Genomic DNA, 26,001 nt, shown 5'->3' on the forward strand with positions numbered 1-26,001 from the left:
TTTTTCTCCTCTAATTTAATTAAGCTAGTCATGATAAAATGTGCATATGAATATACTAACACAGGTTTTGTTCATGCTTCATAAACTATGGTTCATAAAATTAGGTGGAACACTCTCCAGGAATAAAGACAGCAGTGAGCAGTTGTGTTTTAAATTTCAATATTCAATGGGAAATTAAAATATTGGATAATAGGAACAAGAAGATGAGCCCGGAAAACTCCTTTTCCTAGTGCTAGGCAGGTATGTGATTTGGAATTAATTTAATTTCCTTTTTATGAATATTTGGTGAGGTATTGCAAGTTTTATCTGCACATGCTTGTCTATAAGAGTGATGCTACAGAAAATAAAATGCCATTATCGACATGAAACTTCATTTACTTTAAAGATCCCAGTGACCAGGGATATGGTTCTCAAGTGAAGCACTAATTAAAACAGCTGCTCTACCCTATTTTCTTCAGTTTCCTAACTGCTTGGATTCTTCTTTATTCCAATTGTTTGGAGATTTTTTGTGGCTTAAGTTACAAGGGTGTGGATTGGAAACTGACTACCAAAATGGAACATCTGTAAACTCTTAATTTCTGCTACAGCAAGTGTCAGCTTTTCCCTAGATGACTGTCCTGCTGTTGTTCGGGTTACATGTAGCCTTGTCAACAAGCTTTTTGTCAGCTAGTTCACTCATCTTTCCTTTCCTTCGTTATCATTGATCAAGCCAAAAACTGGAGAGGATTGAGGGTGGAATTCCCTTTAGCTCTGTATCGTTTCATTTAAAGTGTAATCAGCCAGGTCATAGAGAAAGAAATGCTGAATGAGTAATTGCAAGTGACACTGTCTTTTATGATGCTTTGCTTTTCAAGGAGCTGCAAACTGTAATGCTTTGGAATATTAATACACTGGAACAAACTCGACTTCCTACTTAGAAAAAGCCATAAGAATTCCCTGGATGTCTGAGTATATGTTTCACTAAAAAAGACAATCTGATGAACACATTTTCAGTGATTTAGAATCCACTACTATTCTTAGTGTGTTGTTCCTTTGGTTAGCAATCCTCATTGCAATTTCATTCCTGAATTGTATTGCTCCCCTTCCCAGCTGCTGGGAGGCATTTTATCTGCTAAAATACACTTCCCTTGCCTCATGCTATCAACCTTTTTTTTCCAGACTGCAGAAAAATAATTTCTTGGAGTATGTCTCCTTGCAATTGCTGATCTCAGCTGTCCTTGTGCCTTGCAAGAGGCAGGATGTCTTGTCCTTTTAAAGTTCCTGTGACAATACTCTAAACTACCATCAAATGTCTTCATCCATATATTTTTGAGCATGCCTGGTTGATGACTGGCTGTGAAGCTTTCTTGAGACATGGCATGGAACAAAGAGTCCTGATGAAAATGAGAGTGTGTTAACCCCGGCTCAGTGCCACACTGATAGCTGTGTGCTTAGCTAAGAAGGAGTTTGTTCCAGTGCCTGTTGAAATCAGCAGCTGAGTTGCCATCTGGGTTCTGGAACAGGCCCATGTTTTTAGGATTTTACAGATTTCTTAATAGTAAAATTACTCTTTGACATTTTATATCTGATGTGGGTCTTTCTTTAGTCCCATGTGACTTCTTTCTATTATGATTTTGAGTATCAATTCCATATAATAAATAGATTAAAAAAATTTAGTGAATCTGAGGTGAACCATGTTTTCCCATCAGATATAAAAAATTAATTGTCAGTCTTTTTCCTCTTTTTTTTTTTTCTCTGATTAATCAATAATTATTAACTATTTGTCAATGATTTAGTATTTCCACAATAATTCTGGTTAACTTTGAGTATCAGTCTGATTTGCTAAAACCTACTCCAAACTCGGAGTCTGGGCTAATGTCAAGGGATTCTCTGCTTTCTCTCAAATTCAGTGAGTAAAATATGCCCTAATATTTTATTAGCACTGCATGGAAGCAGGAACTATTTGTACAAATAAGCAACTAAATTGGAAAACATATCCAGAAGAGTCATGAGTGCTCACCTATAAGGGTGGATAGGTCGTCCTGGCTTTTCCATGTAGCTGCATTCTGGTGCAGTTGTCCACCCTGCACAGAGAGATTTTCTGGTGCTGAATGTAGAGTGTTGCCCATATGCTGCAGCAGGGCCCAGGAGAAAGAGGTGAAAAATGGATCTAGACGTGCAGAGCTGGATCAGTGTTGTGCAGTGCCTGATGTAGTAATTCCCAGGGCAGGTACCCACTCTTGGCACCCCTGCACTGCTGCCCTCAGCTCCCAGGCAGCAGGCAGCAGTGGGATGACACCTCCAAAAGATGCTGCTGTTAGCTCAGAGTTTCCTACAGCTGGCTGTGCAGGTGGATGCTCCCTGCCTGCATGTGTGTGCTCCAAAGCCTGTTGAATTGAGTGGCCAGACTCCCACTGCTTTCTCTGGGCTTTGGAATAAGTGTTCAGGATTTTTATGCTTTGGAATGGCCTCGTGCTTTCTTGGACTCCAAAGTTTCTGAATCAGAGTGTTCAGCCTGTCTCTATTTCTGTGTGTTTCCATGCTTCTGAAGGAGGCAGAAGATGGAATATGAGCTGGATTGCGTGCTTGCTATGTGGCAGTTGCTGTGTGTGCCACAGATTGTACACTGCTGCTGGAATAAAGGAAAATAGGTTTATGGGCTACTTTATGGCTGTAAGAATAAAGTAATTAAAAAATGTACCAAGAAAATCCAACAATGAAATTCCAGCAATCTTTTAAAATATAATATGAAATTTCATTTTGAAAACACTCTGAAATCTCTAACAAATACTTTTCCATTTTCCTTTTAATTGCCTGGAATAAATAATCTATTTGTTCCTAAAGGGCTCATCCCTTTCACAGCCCCAAATCAAAATCACATAAGGGCTGGAAGAACTCTTAATATTTCTCAAATAGTTTCTCTATTAAAATCTGAGTCAGTGAAGTTGTAATAAATTTGCTTCGTTTTCCACTTTTTTGTTTTGTTTTGTTTTTGTTTTTGTTTAAATTTTTTTTGCCCAAAGAGGCAGACCAAGGAGGGAGTATGGAGGTATGTGGGCCAATCTATTAGATTGCACCCTGGAGTTAAATCAGGCTACCTACAATGACATTACTGACTTTATTTTTTTATCCGATGGTATCCTCCAGCTTTTCTTCACTCATAAAAAATTGCACAGTATGTTATTCTTTGACATCAAATATTTAAACTAACACAGGTTTTCTACTCACAGAATATTTTCTCTAGCATCCTCTGAAAAGCAAAAATTCTAGATAAAAATTCAGAAAAGCAGAAAAGGAGTTGATAAATATGAGTTTCAACTTGTTTCTGTGATGAATTGTCTCCAACAACCTGGTAAGTAGGGTCACTCAGTGCATATTTCCATGATTAACTCAACTTTCATTTTAGCTTTGCAGTTCACCTTTAAATATTTAGTTTGGTTCCTGTGGACAAATGTTGATGTTGGCTCTCCTGTCAGACTGATGAAAATATTACACAGATGTCCTTTGGTGATTCAGTCCCACTCAAAGGCCTGCAAATTGCTAAATGATGAACTCTCTTTCTCCATCATTCTTTTGGTTGGTGACTTTCACTCAGATTCCTTTGCTACTTGCTCTGTGTGCTTGTCTAATGTCCCTGCTCTTTCTTGATGCAGTAATGTCTGTCTGTTTGCTGGACAAACTGGCTGCATTGCACTCTTTTGAGAAGACTGCATTTTACCGGTTGCTGTTTAAAACTGATGACAATGTCAACCATCCTCTTTGGAAATATGTTGTCTCTGATGTTAAAGCAGTTCCTTCAGCAGTTTTACTGGTAGCTCATAATGAGCCCCTTCTCTAACAGTACCAGTAGCTCAATCCCACATATCATTTTAGGAAACCTAATATAGTCTGCACAAAAATTGTATTTCTCAGTCAGGTCTTCCCTTCCCCCTCTCTCCCCACTGGAAAATATGAAATTTTCTTTTTCGTCATGGGTTTCCATAGCTGACTTGGTAACAAAAGCACTGTAATCCCTGGCTCTTTTCCCTTGCTAGTCATTTGGGGAATGTTCTGCTGTAGTCATTTGAATTTGAAATGGCCTTTCAGTAATTTTGGGGATCCTCAAATTGTGAGGCTGGGAACAAATAGGAAAGAGAGATGTTTTCATACTAATTTACACGCCTAGAGTTAGGAAACTGCTTTCCTCAGCTTGCTTGCTACATGACCTTAACCAATAATATTCCTGCCTTATTTATAATGCAGACTGTTCTCTTTAAAGGGGGAGCTGGAATTTAGATCATATCTACATTTGAATACTTCATCCATCACATCACAGCCACACATCCAGCTGCAGAGCACTTTGATTAGCACTTAACATATAAGTAGCAAAACTATTTTATCAGAAGTATAAGACTGAATTACTCAAGGAGAGAACATTTCTGTGCAATGTTCTCTGAAGCCCAAGTGTTCTTTCATTCTTTCTTAAGAACAGGCAATGGGGAGTCAGCTGTTTCAACACTGTCCCGTGGCCTAAAGGTCAGCTTTGCTTCTGACTTTTCCTTCCAAATTCAGAATGCACACTGGCAGTCTAATGTGTCTTGAGCACTGCACCTAGCCAAAAATGCAATGATTTCACTTCACCTAACAGCTAGAGTGAGTGACAGACTACATAGTGAAATTTTTGGTGCATGAATGTGTTTTCACTATGTATAATTTCTCCAGCATCTCTGATAGTGTCTTCACATTGCTCTCAGCTGCTTTGTGGACAGCTTCTGAAACCCAGAGTATTATTTTCATTCTTTAGGAAAACTACTCTAATTTTAGTGAGTGGTTTGATTTCTTTAGTGCACCTTACATTTTGGCTATATCTATATTTCACATGTTCTTGTGACATGCCAGCTTGCACTGAAGGAGCTGGCATGCCCACAGGGAATGGTGTGGTGCCACACAGGAGACCAGCCCAGCTGTGAGAAGGCAGCAGCTTGGAGGTCTGGCAGTCCCTGAGCTGAGCCCTGCTTACAACACTGCTGTAGATCAGGGATTTGCTTGTTCTTAGCTACTTTGGTTAGTTCTTCCTGCACCAGTACCATGGGATTATAGAAAAATCCCACTTCATGGTAAATCAAGGGACACTGTAATGTGTTTTACTTAACTGTATTGCGTTTTTTTCCACGTGCTGATTGAAAGTTAACCTTGTGTTGATTAATTGATACAAACAAACCATAATTAGCATTGCTCCAGAGGCTAACTTCCATTGCTGGCAAAATGAGTTTTGACTTCATTCATTTTCATGGACTTGAGCCTGCTTATGTCAACACCAACTTTGGCCTTGGAGAGTGAAAACAATAGAGTCATACAAAGGAGAGTGCTCTTTTTCCGTGTATTAAACAAAGGATAATATTAAGTTTGGATAGTGGATAAAGTTAAGCTATGTTAATACTTATAATCAACTACCACTCTGTTGAAATTAGAAATCAAGCATTCCTGAGGTTTCTAGCTATTTTTCCTGCCAAGAACATGTAGTGCTTCAACCAATTGCATAGTAAAAACAAGAGACAGACTTTCTTGGACTAAAGCAGTAAGCAGTTTCTGTAAGCTCACCTTTGAATCATGGACACCTTCATTATTGATAATTTAAAAAAATGCAACTGCTTGATAAAGGGCAGTAAAAGTATTACATAGTTAGAGAAACAGCAACTGATCAGAGTTTCTGTGTGGTGTAAAAAACTTCATTGCAGAAAATAGCAGGAGACTAAGAAAGAATAAGGCTCTTTCTCTTCCTCTCTCTTTCTCCCTGTTTCTCATTACTAAGAGGAAATTTGCCTGCTCCCTCTGAAACTGTCACCCTGTCAAGCTGAAAATTTTCCTTAGGTTCTGGGCAGTGGATGCAGTGAGTGCATCCTGGGGCCCTGTGTGCTGACTTTGGAGGAAGGATGGCCTCTTGGGTCTCACCTGGATTAGAAAAACTGACAGTCACAAACCTGCTGGAATTCCAATCCTTAAGCTATTTTCAACACTCAGATGAATGGAGCCACAGCTGATCCAGTCTAGTGATACGATTGTTGAGCTGGATGGATGGACCAGCTGGCCAACAACACCTCTTATCAACCTACACTTCTCCAGGCCTCAACACAAGCTCATTATACTCATGCACCTTGGCCTGGAGATTCTCTGGAATAAAGGTAACAATGGAAAATGCTTTGACATCTAGTGCAGTCCATCTAATAGGTTGTACAAAAGTAGCTCCTTTCTCTAGCCATGGCATTACAAAGACACCACTGCAAAAATGTAGTAGGCCAAAGCACAGATCTTGTATTAAAGACCTAGACTTTTCTATAAATATATAATTTATCAGCTTCTAAGAAACGATGCTTCATATGCCTACTCTTCATCTGTTTCCTGTGTAATAGAATTGAGACACATATTATATCTGAATATTGTGTTTTTGCTGATTGATCATGAGAGATCAATCTCTACTCAAATATTATACAGTTGTGCTTTTAGTTTTAGGTATACTATGCCTATGTTTGAACCTCATGTGATTTACAGACGCTTCTGGTCTCAAGGTACTTGAAAAGTTATTTGATCTTTCAGCAAAACACTCTTTTTGCACTGACAATGGTCTTCTGACTCAGTTCTGATGATCAAAAATTTTGAGAGGTAGAGTGTCAGTGCAATTAATACGGAAAGAAACATTTGTTCAATTCTAATCTAAAAAGACTGCCAACACTCACCTGACTTTCTAAATGGAAATTGCTAGTTTATATATAATAAATAATAATGTTAATTTGTAGTGCTCCACCCAGGGTGACCAGACCTTTATATTGTGTATATTTTTTCCTTTTAGTGTACTTAGTAGTTACTATTAGTCACTTTTGCTTGAAAGATGTAAGCAGCTTTATGAACTAATTATTAAGAAATAATAGGCTTTCCATAATTACAGTGCCATCAGCACTGTACACAAGGCTATATTTTTGCTTTGTAACTTTCACTTGGAAAAAAAATCAACTTGTCCTGATACATATGGATTTTACTCCAAGGGAAAAGGAGAATTCTTCTGTGGATTTTGATGAATAGTGACCAAACCACACCTGAGTTACAGGTCATTAAAAATAAGCCATATTTCAAATCTTGGAATTTGGCTTGAACTTTACACTTGACACCTTTCTTTTTATGAAAAGTGTCATTCAGTCGTTAATGATGAACAGTCAAACTCAGGACCTCACACTTTATGTCCCAAGTGAAAAGTGGTACCTCTTATAACACATTGCACCTTGAGTTAGAGGCAACAGAGAGACTGAAGAATTATGGCTGCTGCTCCCATCCACACCACTGTAAATTGAATGGCAATCTGTCTCACCATCGAGGTACCTGTCAGTGCAAATTTTTTTAACTACATCACTAACACTCCTTATAACATGAAGTATTTATCCAGTGCTTATCATACTCTGAATTATTGTTCCCTTTCTGTTCCTTTCCTATTGGTATCTTGTCTTATTTCTTGACCTGTTGGAAGATGACTGATTTACTGACTAGCTAGCATTCCCTAAATGATTGTTACCTTACTCTTTTTTATGGATTTTTAAGGTTTCCACGCTATCCCAAAATCTAGTGGGGATTTCCACTTCCCTCATTATAATAAGACCAAATACAAAATTGATCTAGACCTGGCATGAATGCTACAGCAGAGACCTCCATGTCTCTCTGGGGAAGATAACAGCTGGTGAAACAGAACAGCTATCAGGGAATAGAAACCTTCTCCAATAACACATTAGTTCCAAGAGGTTTCTGTGCTCTTTAGCCCCTTTTGTCTTAGTGTTTCTTCCACATATACTCATTGAGATAGTGCCATACTGATGTCTTTATAACACCAGAAATCTTTATTCTCTCTGTAGTCAAAGGAGATTACAGCCAAAAGAGCATAGATATGTGTTCATGCTAAAACCAAGGAACATATTAGGATTATAATTTTATAGTCTTGGTTATTAGCAGCAAGGAAGTTATCTTTGCTATAGTATCATAAAACCATAGAAAAATCTAGGTTGGATGGGACTTCTGGAGACCATCTTATATGAATTTCCCTCAAAATCAGATCTTAGGGTATTGACAGCACTATGAAGCCAAGTTGTGCATGTTTTCAGAGATGGAGAATCCAATGCTTCTTTGATCAATCTAACCCTAAATTTTATTGTTCTCATGATGGTTTTTTCCCCAATATCTAGATAGAATTTCCCTTAAAGCCACTTTCTTGTGTTTCCTATGTCTTGTCACTGCATCCTTTGGATGTATATTCATCTTCGCTAAAGCCACCATTTAGGTATTAAAGCCTCTGATTAGGTCTCCCCTTAAACTTCCTCCAGGCTTAACAAACATAATTCTATCACTCTGTTGTCATATGTAAAATTCTCTAGTCCTCTAATCATCTTGGTAACCTGTCACTGCACCCTCTTCAATTTTCCAATGTCTCTCTCACACTGCAGGGACCAAAATGCATTATTTGAAATATGGCCTAGTAAGGGTTGAATAGAGCTCATAATCCCTCCCCTTTGCAACATTCATGTGTCTATAAAAACTTCTCAAGAGGAGCTCTGCTGTAATTTTACCCAGGGCAGATGTAAAGCTGACTGACCTGCACTTTCCTAGATGTTTTGTCTTTTTTTCATAGATGGACATAATATTTGACCTTTTCTAGTAATTTATTACTTCATCTGAAGTCTGGAATCTTTCAGAAATAGCAGGCAGTAGCTTTGAAACAATGTAAAGAAACCCTTTGATGCATCCCATCCAGTTCCACACACTTGTATATGTGGAATTGGCAGAGAGGGTCACCCTTTAGACCCTCCTCCATTGTGGTTCACCATTTTCTTTGATTGACTTCTTTACACAGAGACTTAAGAGGATGACGTGACCTGTGAAGACTGAGACAGAGATGTTGTATTTATTTATGGTGTGTCACAGACAGAACCTCTCTGCCTCCAGAGGCTATTGCAATGCAAATAATAATGGCAGTGACTGCATTAAGCCTCATAAAGTAAATCAAATTACTATGCCTTAGGTTGCTGAAGTAATTTTACTTAACTTTTGATGTCTGCATATATGTATATACATCCAATCTAATCATTCCAGGCTGCTTTTATTTCATTGGAGAGAAAAAGGTGGTATAAGAATGATACATCTGGCTTTCTTTAGGTATTTACTAGAGAATGAGATGATTTGTGCTTTGTGCTGACTTTATTTACCAGACTTGTCAGTGATGAGCTCAGGTGTGTACACTTGTGAGAAAAAAAACCCATTTTATCCACTCTTAGCCTATGCCAAGTGTGAGGCAAAATTCTTATTCCGTCAGCAAAGAAAAAGGAGTGAAGAACTCTCATGACCATGTGGTGCATCTCAGTTTTCCCCAGTAATTTGGTAGGTCACATTAAACCCCATCAAATACATGAACTTTGAGTGCCTTCAGTACTAATTTCTCAGCAAAGCTGGGCTGAAACCAGATGGACAGTGGTAGAGCTATTAAACAAAAGAGAAAACTAAATGTTAAAGTGAAAAAGAAATTAAATAGAGATGAGAATAAATAGAAAGTTATTTAGCTTCTAAAGCCAAATAAACCCCTTGGGTTTCTTCTAAAAGTCTTTAAAGAGAGTAGTGTGTCTCACAGTAGTAGCAGCATAGTGCTTTCTACCCAGCACATCTACTGTTGAGTACGACACTGGGAAAAAAATCAGCACCTTTAGCCTCAGCTGTGGCAGCTGCAGAACAGATGGGGATCAGTGTTGTTTGACTCCTCCACATCTAATTAACCTGCACAAAGGGGAAGGTAGTCATAAGATCCTAAGTGAAAAACCCTGTGTCTCTGTCAAAGGCCTTTTCTCTCTGAGTGGTGAAAAGCAGGGAGAGCTCTGTATCTTAGCAGGTACAACTTCTGCCTTTCAACACAGAGGCCACACCTTGTGTTTAAAGGACTTACTTTAGGTCGATGCATCTCACCTCAGAACTAATAGTGTGGCCTAAATTAAAGAATGACTTCACTCTCAATTCTACTGTCAGTTAAGAATCTCATATTATGAAGGACGTTTAGGTGACATAATAAAATCCAAACTCATCTATGGATAGATAGAGAAGAAAGAGAGCACAAAATCTGCTAATACTGTAAATACTGCACTGCAGAAGCTGTGAATATGCACAAAATTTGTTCTGAGACATTCTGCCAGTTTGTTCTCTATGAACACATATGTGCACATATAGATAAATGTGTGTTCATACACATACATGTGTGTTCTAAATGCATGATATATAATATAGTAAGTTTAGAGAAGAAATGTATTTCAAGAACTGTTTAACAGAGGCAGAGATGACTAAATATTTAACTTGTGTATGTAATGAATGGTAGCCATTTGCACAGCCATAAATTTCAACATCTGTGAACAGAGGTGGATTCTCATCCAAGTTTTTATTTGCTCTTTATAGATTTGCTTGCTATTTATTCCAAGATGGAGTTGTATGAGAATGGGAATCAGATGATGAGACAGACTTGGTGACTCAAAAGTATAAATTCTCTAATTGAAAAAATTTATAGCCTATTAAAACTGATAAGAAACATAGTTTGGGAATGTGGATGTATGAAATAAGCAAGAATTGCTTTCAAGTGTCAGGCTATTACCATGCTTTAAAAAAAAGAATACATAAATCACATTATTTGCCCTTGTGTCATAATGATGTTTTGGCAGTTGACTTGGTCAGATGCTTATTTAAAATAAAATTTTTAAAAAATGTGGTTTTTAAATAAATATAAACATTGACCAAACACATTCACAGTAATAATTACAGATGGTGTCAGTGAGAAAAAAAAACTTAGCAGGTGTTGACCCAGCCAATATTCTGACATATTTTATGTTATTGCCCAATATAATAACATTAGACAACGACATCACCATTCCACTTCAGAGGTGTAGGTATTCCTCAGAGAGTCATTAAGTACTGGCTTTTCTCACTGCCACACAATTGCAGAAACAGTTGGATATTTGTGCTGATCCACTGAGAAAATTGTCAGTGTTGAATGGCTCGAAAATGTCCTGTTCTTTAACTACATGAAGCATGCAGAGGGTTGACATTTAAGCCTATGTCAGTGAGCAAAGAATCAGCAACCTTTTTTTTTTCTTTTTCAAAAAAAAATCCCAACAAACCCATTCAGGTTACTTTGGGGATTCTTAATGTTAATTTCTTGGCCATTTTCTATTTTGAAGGTAGTGTTGTCTTCCATTTCTTAATTTCCTTCTTTGGATTCTTTAAGGATTAATTTTCCCCTATCTAAACAGTCCACTGTTGCTTTCAGCTTCACTTTAGTTTTCCTGCATCAATCTATACATGATTCTCCCAACAGCTTAGTTTCTTCTGTGCCATTCAATCAATTTTTTTTCCCCTTTACTTGGAAGTGAACTCAGATCATTGCCAGACTCTGGGTTTTGCCATATGCATTCCCTCACTTCCTAGGTTCAGGATAGCATCTTTCTTTTTTCTGCTTTTCTTTTTGGAATGCAACTTGTAAAACAGCCTACATGTCCTCAATTTTAATTGAATTAACTGGCCTACCTGTATGCTTAAAGCAAGCATGCATTAAACACCCTGCTGGTTTCTTCCAATCTCAGAAGAGACACTCGATGTACTGCAATCAATACTCATTGCTATTGTCATTGTTGCTCTTATTCTGGAAAATTTCCCTGGGCAAGAGTCCCAGCCATAAACTAACATCCTCTTATATTTAATATAATGCAAATACAGAAGAGAAGACTTGGCACTTTCTTCTCTCAGAACTTCATGCAGAGAACTAGACTGAAGATCACACAGAAACTTCTAGGAGTATCTCTCTGCAGGAATGGGCAACACAGCTGGAAAAGAAATAAATTCAGTTGGTTTGTGGAGGGCAGAAACTCTTTCTTAACATAATTGAGGTAATTTGATTTTTCTTGCAATGACTACCCTTCATAACCAAGCAGCTGTAGAGATCAAAGGAATTTTATTATGGCCCAGATAAAAGTGTGAGACTGTCCCCTCCATGGCAGTGTTACAACTGATTGTTACAGCTGTAACAAAGAAGCAGCCACCAATCTTGCTAAATGTTGGTTTGTGTTTTTTCATTTGCGATAGTTAAAAATTACAGGATAATTATGTATTCAAGCACTAAATTTTGGGTCATTGGTAGTCATTTCTCTCTGAAGTGGCACTGCACTGAGTTGAGTAATGTGCTGGGTTTAGAGGGACAACAGTCCTGGATTAAGTATCCCAGTATTTTTAAAAGGGGTTTCCATGTCAAATCCCCTGTATTTTAAAAAACATTTTACACAGTTACATCAGCACTCCTACAAGTTCTTACTTATTAAATATAGTTCCCAGTGTGATTCCCTGGCTTAAATACAACAGGTACTTTTATGAAACCTGGTTTGAGTTTTTAGTGCAGCTGTGCAGAACTTTCATAATGAAACCCAAAACCCAACCAGGCTTGAGTTTCATTACAAATCTGAAACTTACATCAGGTTCTCTAAAGGGTTTGTCAAGAGTTCACAACTCTAAAGATTTGAGGCTGGATGAAGAAAGACTATGCTGAGTTATGATTTCAGGTGCAGGCCAGGGAAAATGTGGTTTGACCCTCAACAAGATAAAGCCTGTTTGTTAAAAAAGAGTGAGTCCATGCAAAGGGAAAATAGAGGATGAGTTTCATAAGCTCTTATGAACCAAAGTTTTAAGTCACAAACCTGTGCAGGTGAAAGTTTTACCAGTAGTTATGATAAATTATTTTTTCCTTACCCTAACATATTTCTATTTGCTTGTCATTTGTTGTATTGAAATTAAACCTGTTTGTAAGGTTCTTAAATAGTCAAATAAATGGGTAGTAAAAATGCATAATTACTTTGATCTAACAGAGAAGTGAAGGAGTCAGGGAGTCAGGAGATGGATTCTGCACATGCTTTGACCACTAACTTGTTATCTCATCTTGTGCAATGGGGACAATATTTCTGTCTGTTTATTCACACATCTCAAAATGATTTTACCCTATAAAGTAAAGCAACTCCAAGCTACAAGTCTATGCTAATACAACCCTATTGTTTTTCATTCCAATATTATTTGCTCACAAGTAGCTTCCAGATTGTCCTCCCCCGGAGGTGTGATGAAAGCTGGTTTTTGTGCAAAGATACACTAACATCATGGATATGAAAATGTAAAATCTTCTATCTCAGAGTAGTTTGAGATTGTTCATGCTTTTGCTTCAGACATTTCTCCCCTTTGTCTTTCTTTTTGCTTCATCCATTAAGAGTCCAGTGATGGTATTTATCAGAAAAGCCTTTCTATCCATAGCTCCCAGAGTGCTTAGGAGGAAACAGGAACATTTTGTGCAGTTTTTCAGCTTCAATTTTTGCCAAAACCTAATTAAAATGTTTAATGGACAGTAGGCTGAAAAGTAAGTTTCAAAACCATCCCAATAAATTATGAGCCTAAGTTCCACTTTAAAAAGTGGTTTAGGTATTGAAAAGACTGATTAGCATTGAAAGCTTATGGTATATCAATCACTTGCAAATCAATAAAATGAGAAACTTCTCCCAAAATATGAATGTTTGAAGTGTTTGTGGGTAGAATCTTGGTTTAAGAAATTTAGTGTATTGTTATAATGACTTTTGGTTTAGGTCCATCACTAATTTTATTCAGCTGTGAAGAGATTGATGACAATTTTCATGTCAGCAGAAATAAGAGTACCAGTGCAGGCTCAGATTTGTGTCTCCCTAGTAATTAACAAATTTAACAGCAGAAAAGTAGATTTTTTATATCTTCTCCAAGAATTATCTAAGAGATGGAGAAAAACATTACTAAAAAGTCGTAAATTTGTCAAAATTCACAGAACTCAGAAGCTTGCCTTTTTATCCTAAAAGCTTATTTGGAGTAATCTTTACAGCTTTACTAAATGTAAGTGACATCCAGTGGTCAATTGTTACTAAATATACAAAAAAATCGTAAGTTTGACACCAAAAATGTCACCCACCATTCTATTAACCTGGGCAGAGACTGAAGCTAGAAGGACTGTCCAGCTCTCTGCCAAACTATCTTAATGTATCATAGTTAATAAGTACATCACAAAGATTTGGCTCCTGGGTCCTGAACAGATCTGAAGGTACTGGCACTTCAAATCCCCTTCTCTTATTCCCATTTTTAGCATTCAAGCTATTCCTGCCCAACTGCATGATGAAGAGGCCACCTTAGACAAAGGTAAGTGAAACAAGATTACATGAACATTTAAACTCCTCCCACAAGGAGGAAATACTTGGAATGTTTGTGATTTTGTGTTTTGATAATGACTGGATGAAGAAATGGCCTCAAGCTGTGCCAGGGGAGGTTCCAGTTGAACATCAGGAAGAGTTTCTTCACAGAAAGGGTTTTCAAGCACAGGAACAGGCTGCCAAGAGAAAGTGGTGGAGTCACCATGCCTGGTAAGTGTTGAAGAAATGGCTGGGTATGGATGGCTGAGTTGATAAGGTGGCATTTGATGAAAGGTTGGTCTCAATGATTCTGAAGGTCTTTTCCAACTTATTAATTTTGTGATTCTATTCTATTCAACATCCTTTTAACCTGTAATTTTAAGACCTGGAGACTGCTGTGAACTAGAATATGGTACTTTAGCTTGTGAGTAGAACTGGTGATGAGGGATGCCTACAATAGTCTTTTAAGTTGCACAAGGTAAGTCATCATATACTGGGTTCCCTCTGGTATGGGGAACCACTTACTTGTTAAATAAAACTGAGCACTCTAAACTCCATTTCAGAACTGGATTTTGAGAGCATACTGTTTTACATAAATCATAAATATTGCCATTAAACTTACAGCAACCTACAAGACAGACAGATGATTTCTAGAAAAGCATTACTTGATCTGTGGGTCCAAAGTCCTGCCAAGAAGAATCCTAAAATATACATGATGACCCGTCACAATGGACAGTGCACTGCACTTCCTGATTTCCTGAGCAATGAAACAAAAAACATGATGCCAGACTGCTTCAAATTTTTCACCCATCAGAGGAAAGTCTGACTGATCAGCTTTAAAATTAGGAAATATACTCTGGGAATGGTTGTTTGACATGACAGAATATGAAAAATTCAACTGACTCTCAATTTACCCCTTTTTACCTGGACAATTTATCCTTATGGGGATTATCAAGAGTATGGTTTGTATATTTTAAAGCATATTTTGGGACTGATTTTGGAGAGTTGTGGTTGTCATATAGTCAGCTGTTAATCCCTTGGACACACAGATCTTTCCACTCCTTGAAGGTAAGCTCTTGTCCCTTAGGTCAGATCAGAAATCCATTCAACCTTTCCAATGGCCTTGCAACAATAACAGAGGCAGTTTGAGGGGGAAAACATAGAGGAAATGCATTTACATTATGTTGATTAAACCTGTAATTTTAAAGAAAATGCATTTCAGCATAGCACTTTATAATGGTAAAGATTGAAGCTTCTGCTCTGGAGCTCATTGAAAATACAATGGCAATAAATAATTATTATAATTATTATTATTTAATTTGAACAGTCTTTCAAAAAATCTAAATAAACCACTAAGAGAATGAGATTATTAGAGAAGAAAAAATACATAAGTTTACACTGGAATATCTGTGTTTTGCTTACTATTAAACAGTGCAATTCACACACAAATTCTAAAGCATGATGAATTTTGGTGATTATTCCTTTCTTTAAGTAACTGGGATATTTATGGACAGTGTTCTACATGATCACTTTGAATCAATATCAATCACAGTTCTATCCAGGAACTGGACAAAGTCTTTCACCTATTTCCACCCTTATGAAAAAAGAGTAGAGAATTTTTGATCTATTTCACTCTCACTTACCTCCTTAATACCTTGGACAGGCTTGCTCTGCCCAAAGGAGATAAGAATTCAGAGAGGACTGAGAGACAATCAGAGGCATGTGTATATATGCAGAGAAACCACAACCATTCCTTTTAGTCCCAACCCAAAATGACCCTTTGCAACTCAGGCATCAGTGGAGTGCTGAATCAGCACCTTCCTATGAGAATTGCAGTCCTGAAGGAGTAATTCCTTCTCGTGTTTCCCTCTGAGCAGTACAGCTGAGGGTATGCAGAGGTCAGGCTGGAGCCCTGGCCCTTAGTTTTACAGTGTGAATCGTAAGAGTGTGTTCCCATCAGAAATAACCCAGCAAAAGACATAATTTAACTTGGTTAATTATATTGACTCTTATATAGACCATGAGTAAATAAATGCCCTGCATACAAGGAAACTTGTTTATGGAAAAGCTTAGCTCAACTACAATTTGGTGCTTTCCATACATTGAGAGTACATTTTTAATACTTTCATATGGCTGAATAATACTTCCACATTGATTTTCCCCTTTATTATTTAATCTACTCTACACTGAACATGCGACAATGGCTCATTGATTTATTGTGACTGTAGCAATAGGTTTATAACTGCATGAATCATGCAGATTGCTCAATTCACCACATGCCTTAATAAAAGTTTCACTTTAATAAAACAGAGCTAAGGCAAATATGTCCAGAGCCTTGTCTGACATTCCTTATACATTACCCTGCCTCAGGAAATTATTACTATATATTTTATAGCAGCTACAGTAGGTTGGGGATCAGGATTAGAGCATAGTAACTACTGTGACATTTAGCAGAACTCCTGTGTATGCCATTAACCCTCATGGGGTGGACTGGCATGGAAATATTTTGGAACAGTGGTTTTCATACTTTTTAAATTATTGAGTCAAGATATTTTCTGTAAACCTATGATTCCTTATTTGCTGAATTTAATCCCCTAGAAATTCATTTGTACTTTTCACAGGTGCTTTTGAAATAGTTTGTGGACCTCACAGAGTCTCCTGCCCGTAATAGACATCACACTTCCAGGACAGCTTCCATCATTTGGCTACACAGAGATTAACTGACCAGTCTCCTGCAATTATCAGACCTTGAAAACACAAAATAGTCTCAATGGTTACATGTACTTCTACCTCATATCTCAAACTAATTGCAACAGCTAGATCTTGGCAAGATCTGCTCAGGGGGACTGAAGTCTTTTCCAGTTGAGGTCGTAGAAAGTATGATCCACCTCTTTCATTATAGGAAAATTAAACAAATGCAAGCCCTATGACAGGCAGATATTGTGACTCTTCCTTCATTTTATTCAGAATAGGTGTTCTGATATTTCAGACAGAAATAGTGAAACTCTTGTAACAGCAGAGGTTTCAGAATGTGTAGCTTTATTTGAATCAGCACTGAACTCAAACTTTGGATGGAGCTGTGGTAGATACATTTATCTTTATAGCCATACATATTTGTTTCCTCGGCCCAGCTTCTACCAATGGTGCCTCTACTCTTTCTTAAGTAGTGGAGCTTAGATATTAAGCACAGAGTTTTTCATAACATAATTTTCTTAACATGTGTAGTTGAAGTGGAATTTTAAAAGTTTTAGTTGTTGATCTTACTAGTGAACTAGGTAAAAAAAGAACTACATCAATGTGAAATAGAAAGAAAAGCTTTAATGTTTATGAATATGTTAAAATGGCTGTGTTTGCATTAAGTTCATTGTACATTATTGACCTCTATAAAAATGCCATAGTTTTGATGTGAAGGGTCATAGTTTGGCAATTTATTTTATTTTGATTTGGTTAGTTTGGGGTGGTTTTGTTTTGTTGTTGGGGTTTTTGTTTCTTTTTTTTATTAAATAAGAAACATAAATGCTGACTTCAGCAGAAAAAATTTATTCTTTTGCATTTTTTGTAATAAGGTTTTTTTTGCCTGGGTTTCTGCATTTTGAACACTGTTGCATAAAGGTGATGTATTTTCAAACAAAATAAAATTAAAGTTGCAGGCTTTTACTCTTCATAAGGAAGCCCTCAAAAGAAAAAAAGTAATCGGGACTAATCAGTGAATTTAATAAAAAACAGCTCTGGCATTACTGTCTTCCAGTACAATAAAAAACTTTCTATTGCTAGGTTGTCAGTACTACGAAGTGGTTTTTAATGCATAAACCTCAGGCATGCAGACAAACCCAAGTACATTGGAGCCAAGGCTTGAAATTGGTGCTTGAAACATGGCTTTAAAACCATCTTTTATGTCCGGGGAACTCTCTGTCATCTGGAATTATGGGCCTTAAGGCCCCCCTGACTCTAAAAAGAGCAAGTGTGAGGATTTCACCATGATTACTTTGTAGCTCAGTATCTGAATCACTCCAGCCATAAGTCCAGCTCAGATCACAATGATGTTTTTAGGCACACCACTTCAGACAGCAAGTGCAAAATTGCTGAAAGTCCAAATGGTCCCAGTTCATTAAAGCCTGTTTTGCTTATTAATTTCCATTATCTCACTCTTTCTGCCTTTCTTCCCTCTGCTATTAATTGGATTCTTTGTAAGTGTTCAGGAATAATTTCTGCAACTGTACTTAAATCTAACCATGTGGTGCATATATATACATATATATGAACCTAAATGAAAAAAATATATACTTATTGACAGAGAACCACTTTACATCATATTTCAATAATACCAAAGCTATTTTGTGAAGTTGTATGCAATCTGGACACTGTATTACCAGGAAACAGAAAACTTCTGTACCAAGATAATGTTTTGAAGCAGAATTGAGGTGTATGATGCAATATGCTTGGAGACTCCTGTTTGAAGCTCATTAGGTTTAGTTTTCTCTAATAATAGAGATGGGCTATGGCAGGGTTGCTCAAGTGTTTTTTTTAATGCCACTGTGTGACACGTTCCTAATAGTGCTTGTCAGTGTCAGACTTGTGAAGCCAGGCAGTGTTGTTATTATCACATCACTCTAGGAAGTTGCATGAAGATGGTTTTTCTTCTAATGACACTGTGGAAAAGCGACAAATCTTTACTTAGTGACGTTCCCCTCCTTGCACAGCCCCCTAAATATCAGGCTAGCCCAGAGGTCCGACGCTGTGAGGGGAGGAATATCAGGAGATGGCAAAGATTTCCAAAAGAGTCTCTTACCCCAATAAATGTTGGTTCAGCTCTCTTTATTCTGTGGTGTCCATGTGGAGAGCAGGGCAAAAGAGGACGAACAGGAAATGTCAGGGGTCTATATAGACTTTGGACAGGGTGGGCTTCCCTGGCTCTCTGCCAACCCCGTTGGGGCAGGAAGGAGGGGTCCAGGGTTATCTGATCAGAGTCACAGGGTCCCGGGGAAGGGGAAATAGAGTGCCCATGAGCTCACTGTAACAACTCAGTCCAACACTTTCTAAAATAAGAAGGAATTAATATTTTATTTCTAGATTCTGATGGCAAAACCTTCTGTATGTAAAATACGTATTCCCCTGGGGTTCTCTTTCAAATCACTATATGCTAATACATGGTAAATAACATGTTTAAACATGCTGGACAATGTTAAAACACTGGTTGAGCACACATGGCAGAAGGGGTGGTTGGGTTTTGTCTATTGTCAGGGGGTTCCAGGGTGAGCAATAATGTTTTTTTTCTTGTGCCCTCTATCATAAATATCCTTATTACTGTTTGTTTTATCAAATTACTGTTTCCAGAAAAATGTTCTTATCAAACCTTTAATTTCTGTGCCTTCAATTTTCCTCCCCAGCCACCACAGCGGGAGGGGAAAGAGAGTAGGATAGGGGAAGAGAACAAGTGTCAGTGTGGTTTGGAGAGTCTCGGAGAACTAAATTTGGTATAACATTCCTAAACCATGACACCTACAATCCAAGAAAGCATACACTGTTATTATTTTGAGTATGGCTCATCAAATATTTTTTTGAATTATCTGCAATCTATAAAAATAAATTCAGTCGACCTTCAAAGACCACTACTAGCCAAAAGATCACTAACATTTATCTGTGTCTTGCAAAATGCTTTAAAATGAATGAATGGAAGACAAATGCATATCTGGGAGGTCATTATGCAATTCCTTCCTTTGGCTGGCTGTCCTGAGTGCAGCCATAATTAATTTTTAGATGTGTTTCTCCTAAAGCCAAACTTTCCAGTCTTAGCAAGCTGTGCATCAATCCTTGCAGGTTCAGTTAAGTAACTTATAAGGCACCAGTGAAGCTCTGTGCAGAGCATCCTTGTGCATACAAATGTCAAATTACTTAACAATGCTGAAGAGAGTATTTTAAAATCCTGCCTATTTTTTTAGAGGCAGGTAGCTAAACGTTCCACTGGGGAGACTGGTGAGCTCAGTGGATGTTTCTAAGGTACTGCCAGCACCCATGCTGCAGCTTTGATGGGATAGTCTAGAAGTTGCCAAAAATATGGAAAATAGAGCATCAGGCACTTCTCAGAAAAAGTGATTTATGCCCAAATATTATACTGCTGAGAAACTTAATTTATTCTTTTGAGCTATAGATAAAATGGGATCACAGGCAGCTTCCACCCCTTCTGTGGGAGTCATGCCACTATGCAGAAGGGATAATGAGAACCATAGGGAAAGAGAGAGAAAATGTGTCTACATCACAGGGAACACGAGGAGTAATCTGCCTTTCAGTCCCTCCTTCCAAGTGATAATTATATTTAATTATGTGTTATTACATACATTGTTCAATGTCTCTTGGACTGCAAAGACATCTAGGAAAAAGGATCAAAATAATTTTTATCCCTCAGGCATGCCTGTACCTTAGCCACTAAATCTCTGAACTGTGTTCTCTTTTGTCTTTTGTGGGGTCATGGAAGTAGCATTTGTTTCTGCTCCGTGATTGCACTTGAGCAGGTGAGATGGTGCCTGCTGACTGGGCTCAGCCAGGACCCAGTGGAGCCAGGTGCATTCTGCAGCCCAAGGAGCTTGGAGGGATGTTCCATCTCAGAGATGGAGCTTATACAGCTGCAACCTATAATTGCAGCTGGTTTTAGAAAAAAATTGGCAGTGTTTTGTTTTATGTGGAGTTCCAGCCAATCACTATGCAGATGAGAGATGCTCTGAGCACAGAGTCTGAAGGTCTGTGGTCAAGGGAGCAGTGCCTGCCTGTCACAGGTAGACAGGAGACATACACTGTTGTACAATCATTCAAAATAACTCACACACTCACACTAAGATTAAAAGAGTAAAAGGAAGTAACTTTTATTTTTGATTTTGTAATATATAGAATTCTAAAAGTGACAGTGGATTGGAGGATAAAATTGTTACTTATCTAACCACACTGGTTAAACTAACAGTCTATTAAATTCTTTCTTCTTACAAAGAAGAATGTAAAACAATCATTATTTATATAAACAGTGCATGAGAACTCTAGTAGAAATATGTAAATATTAGAAGGTATAGAAATCTTTTAAGAGAACTTTAAAACTTTTAAAAGAACAGGGTGAGAACACATCAATGCAGACGCATGGGCCATATGCAGAAACAGAGAATAAAACATCTACAGACCACTTGAGGAAACAATAAGTTTAGATACCTGCTGAAGTGGCAATTCAGTAGATGGGGTTTGGATAAAAATGTTGGGCCTAAATTCTAAAAATTATGCTTTGGTTTTGATGAAGACACTTGCATCTTTAACTGTATGTACTGGATACCTGTTTTATATAGTGAGCTTACTGGCTCAAATTTACCCAAAGGGTCAAAAAGAAAGGTCAACAAGAATTGAACATGCTTCTTCCAAAGTCCTGGAGTCTTCAGGAACCTTTACTCTTTCTCTGACTGCAAATGGAAAAGCTGCAGTGTTACAGAAGACTCTTGAACTGAACAATGCATTAAAGAGACTGTGGTTTCCCCCCTTTTTTCTGCTAAATGTCTCTGCTAGTGCTCTACCAGTAACTTTTTTCTGATAAAATATCCATGTTACTGATGGAGCAGGGTTGAATTTTTATGTTTTGCAACATTCTTGGGCAGATAATATATTTCCATGGAAATACAGACCATTTCTCACTGCACATTTCAAAGAAAGAGCATGGCAATATGCCATGTTATGGCTGTTAGCATCACTATATCATCCCTTCAGAGTGGTCTGCTCTGCTACCACTTTCCAAGGAATCTCTTTCGGGGCATGACACTGTGAAACTAGAGAAATTATGTTTGGCAATAACATGGGTTGATGGCAAGATATGTCAAACAGCTGAAATTATAGGCTCCCTTTTCAGAAGCTGTCCTCTGCCCCATCACCACTGCTGATGGTTAGATTTGTTGGTCCCACATCCCAGCTAGCACAGACGGAGCAAAAGTAGAGGAGTGAGTCAGGAGCACTGCACACACTGTGTGAGGTGTGTAAAACATCCCTCAGCAGGAGCTTGGCAGTACAGATAGTCATGTAAGATGAAGTGAAATAAGTGTTCCTTTGTGAATAGAGGCCCTCTGCCCAGCCTTTGCATCACACTGCTTAACCTGGCCTGCAGCCTACATAAAGATACATAGATTATAAAGAAAACACTCCTTTCAGAATGCGATGTGAAAACTTGTAAAACATTGCTTTTGTCCACACAACATGTATTCATTCTGGAATGTCAAATAAACACAGGGACTTGCTGAATATCCTTCCTCTCATCTGACATTTTGGGGTCCAGGCATAAAACTGATGCATTGCTGAGCAGGACTAAGAAATTAAAATCTGTGAAAAGTAAAGCATCTCAGAGACTGTAAATTCCTTCCTGCATGAAAGTCCAGGAATCAAAGTGTGACCTCCTCAGCATGGGTAGAAAATTGGAGGAACATGAAGCCTTGATCTCACTCTGAGCGTCCTCCAAGGAGATTTAACTCAACAAGATGGATCAGCTGTTATCTGAGCTCTAAAGGGTAAAGTACAATTAGCCCCTTTGCTGCCAAGTGAGACAATTTTAGTATACTAGAAGTAGCATGAAAATCTAGTCAGGAAGGAAGACTCTTTTCACAAAATGCATAAGGGCCTGGATTTTTATCATGTTTTTTCTATGACTATTTTGTCCAGTTATATTCTGAAAAGTGTCACACATTCCTTATCCTCTCTTACATGCTCCTTCTGTAACTCTTTGCTTTCCATGCCTTCTAGTTTGTAAACTGTATGAAAACAAGAAAAAGTGCTTTTTGCATTTTGATATTGACTTCCATTCAACAAAAGTTCTTAAATAGGAAATAAGCAGAGAAAAATAACTTAATGACACTGATTTTTAAGGAAAAGTGGAAATTCTCCAGACTTTTGTATTGCCTTCAAAAATTGTATTTTCAAAATCCAGAAAATGAAAATTTTATTTCCAACTATGCCTTATTTTCTGCTAAGTACCGTCTTGAATTGACAATAGTCATATGTAGTAAGCATTATTACTATTTTTTTTCTGAAAGATTGCTCTTTTTCTTTTATACAATGCTTCTAAGATAACATTCTAAACTGTTATTAATTAAAAGCAAAATATCATATGATTTTAATAATGAACAATATTATATGACTCTCAATAAATTATTTTTCTGATTTTCATTATTCTTTTTAGCTTTCATTATATTTTTTTGGTAATCAGCTAAATGAAAGCTAAATAATACTAGCAAAGGGGCAAAAAAAAACTACTGTGGGGATAATAATTTAAATGCTGAAACTAAACAATGCTACTATTAATGATAAAATATTTGCTTGCTTTCAGATAACCTTGGCTTGTGTTAAGTATCTTAATAACTTCATTTGCAGATTCTGCTGAAGAAGTCAGTGTGAAGGAATGTGTCCCAAATGTCATGTTTCTGTTTTTTTGCTTTTGCATTCCTCTAGATATTTGCTGTGTGCACAATCTATCTTTGGGAAGCTCAGTGTAAAGCCTGGGATATGTCATCAGGAAGGGAAAAAATGAACTGAGCAGCATTTGTCAAATATCTGCAATGATTACATTATCATATGTTTCTTATAGGATGTTCTGCTAAGGAAGGCCCACTTATAAGGCCTCTTCCTTGTCTTCCATCCCTCTACCCTCACCCCATCAAAAAAACCATTCTAGCTTCTGTTGTTCCATAAAATGCTTAATGTCATTTTAATGCACAGCACAGAGCTGGCACCCTCAGGCTGTGAAAATTATGTTCTGGTATGTGATGTGGGGAAGGGAAAAAGTGAAAGATACTGCTTGGATTTGGCAAGGATATCAGGAAAGGGAATGGGAGTTGGAAAAGCTGTTAGGAAATGTAGATTGGTAAGTGTGTCAAACAAAGACTGAATGAGAAGGACACAAGGGAGAAGCTGAAAGTTTTGTGGAGAATATATGAAGTGACCGGCTGAGTTTGAAAGCATCCCTATCAACCATTTCAAGTCTGCTCCTCCTATTTCAGCTTCTCGTTTACTCGTCATTCATTACTCTGGTGGTTTGTCTCTCCAGTGGCTTTCCTGAGCAAATGACATTCCATGGTCTAAGTCAACCAGGTGTCCAGGTGCTTCCTCTCTCCTACCTTTGAATAACATCCCCTGAAGGCCAGAGAGCAGATAAGATACCTCATCATTTTCCTGAAGGCCAGGTTAGTGTTTTCTTTTGCATTCAGTCCTGTGGCACCCATCCACCCCTGGGGAGGCCAACATTGTTTGACTGATTTCTCTTGCTGATAGTGCCTCTTTCAGAGATTCTATAAACTGTTTTAATGGTGTTCAGCTTATTTCTTTTCCCTGACTTTCAGAAAAACCTTCCATTTTCTTCTACCACACCCCTCTCCCTGCTGACTCCTCTGGCTATTTGTGGGATCTAATCACTCTCACCCCCTACTCTGCACTTGATAACAACGTTGCTTCCCCTTGCCCCCACACTGGGTAATTACTGTGACTTAAGTGCTATTCCTCTTTTCCCACCTGACTTGGCATCCTATTCTGATTCCAGAAATAAGCATGATTATGAAACATCTTGGACGGATATTTGGCTGGCACAGGTGTCCAAACATTCTGTTCTTTCCTGAGTGGCATATCAATTGCATAGATCTTGTAGAAGAGAAGAGGAGGCCAAAGCTGTCCCAATGCTTCTACTTACTCTTTTTTGGTCTGCAGGCAATGATTTTCAGATTGCAAATCCTCTGAGATGTATGCTGTGTTTCACAAGTCAGCCCTTACTATTTGGGGTTATGAAAGGGCTGAAGATGTCTGATAGCAAAGGTGACTATGAAACTAGATCTCCAAAATGTCATGAGAAATTTGATACAACTATTTATTTACATATCACAAAAAGAAAAAAGTATCTTAAGAGGCCCTATAAAATGGTGGGCATAACAGTAAAGAGTTTACTTTGTAGTACAATCCTTTATAAAAGGCTATAATTGAAAACACAGCAGTTTTAAGACCAGAAAATAGAGAAAAATGAATAGAAAGAAAAAAAGGAAAACCCCAAGCATTTTAACATCAAATCTGTATGACTCATTTCTGTTTGAGACTGGATTCAGCCATCAGTCTTTTTCCTTTATTTTGGCTTATTATCAATAGGTAGACCACAACCCCATTTCCAACAGAGAGTGATACTAAACATCCTTTAAATGTAGATTGCTTTTTTTTTAATCAAAGAGCACAAAGTAATGGATTGACTAATGCTGCCTATAGAAGGTGTTATTTTGCAGGATCTCAGCCTGGGCTAAAAGCTGTTGAAACTAGATCCTATTTGTTAAGAACACCTATTTACTACTAGTATTTTTACTCTTAGTCACATTTGATATTGAGGACTAAAGGATGAGGTTCCACTTTTTTACACAGTTCCCATACATAGAGGTTATTTTGTCCTCCAGACTATTCTCCTTTCTCTGCTTTCTAAGCTGGACAACACCCCTGGGATGCTGAAGGAAGGGAAAGAGCCAGAAAATCTTGTCTGTTGGATGTGCTCAGTCAGATAGAAAGATAAATTTCTGGCGTAAAAGTTTGCTTTGTGCTTCATCTTATGTAATCACAAAGGCATGAGATGATACCTACTTTGTTTCTCGCAGATAATTTATCCTATGGTGGTTAAGCACCATGGGATGAACAGGCTCTCCCCTTGATTTTATATACACTATGGTTCAGAGGGAGCTTCCAGGAATGTGGAACATCTTTGTGTGTCTTTGCTGGGGAATTGTTTCAGATGCACCTCCTCTTCAGACAGAAGACACTCCTGAGGGAA

General features: G+C 37.8%; 1 long non-coding RNA gene across 1 annotated transcript in view; it reads left to right on the forward strand.

The window, feature by feature from the left end:
- The first annotated feature begins 1,971 nt into the window (after nucleotides 1-1,971).
- LOC146767790 (uncharacterized) overlaps nucleotides 1,972-26,001 on the forward strand; it is a 99,098-nt gene continuing 75,068 nt past the window's right edge. Inside the window, exons 1-2 of the long non-coding RNA XR_014953567.1 lie at nucleotides 1,972-22,723; nucleotides 24,256-24,391. This is a non-coding gene — a long non-coding RNA (uncharacterized LOC146767790). The remainder of the gene's footprint in view (nucleotides 22,724-24,255; nucleotides 24,392-26,001) is intronic.

The sequence above is a fragment of the Lonchura striata genome, chromosome 3 (genome assembly GCF_050655825.1).
Source record: "Lonchura striata isolate lonStrDom1 chromosome 3, ASM5065582v1, whole genome shotgun sequence".
In the NCBI taxonomy this organism is placed as follows: Eukaryota; Metazoa; Chordata; class Aves; order Passeriformes; family Estrildidae; genus Lonchura; species Lonchura striata.